The sequence below is a fragment of the Oryza brachyantha genome, chromosome 10 (genome assembly GCF_000231095.2).
Source record: "Oryza brachyantha chromosome 10, ObraRS2, whole genome shotgun sequence".
Lineage (NCBI taxonomy): Eukaryota > Viridiplantae > Streptophyta > Magnoliopsida > Poales > Poaceae > Oryza > Oryza brachyantha.
In genome coordinates, this window is record NC_023172.2 from 8,266,477 (window position 1) to 8,267,232 (window position 756).

Here is a 756-nt window from a genome sequence, read left to right on the forward strand (position 1 = left end):
GGAAATAGGGGAAGGCAGAGGGAAGGGAGAGAGCGAGCTCACCGGGGTGGCACGACGGTCGGAGGGGAGTGATGGTTGGCGACGTCCCAAGACAGCAGCGTCGGTGCTCGAAAGGCGACGATGAGGGGTGTGCACGGGGAGGCGAAGAAATGTGGCAGCGCGGACCGGGGGTGGATTTTAAAGGGCGGAAGAGAGAGGCGACGTCCGGTGATTGCGACGGGTGGGATTAGCGGCGCGGCAATTGCGCCGGGGATCACGGGGAGGTGAGAATCGTGGGAAATCCACCGGCGATCGTGTCGCGGGAATCACGCGCGCGATTGGCGGACAGGGCTGAGCGGTGAGGGCGGGCGTGCAACGGTGGCAAGTCACTGTCGTCGACGTCGTGGCACGGGCACGAGCACGGTGGCACAGCGAGGATGCGGGCAGTGGCGGCTCGGCGGGGATGTCACACCCGGAGTTTCGTCCTAAGCCTAAAATCGAAAAAAGAAATCCGTAAATAACAATTGGCTTAATTAACTCAGGAAAAATCCCTCTAAAAGAAATTAATTCAATTAAATCGAGGCTCGCAAATCGACTAACAGGACTTAAATTTAAATTGCAGAAGTATAAAATTTGGCCAAAAAAATTTATTTAAAACTCGGCAAAAGTGGGGTTTTCCTTTTTTCCTCCTTTTTCCTTTCTTTTTCCCTTCCTTCTCAAATTGGGCCGAAGTCCAATTTTCCTCCCTCTTTCTTTTTCCTTTTCTTTTTCTTTTTC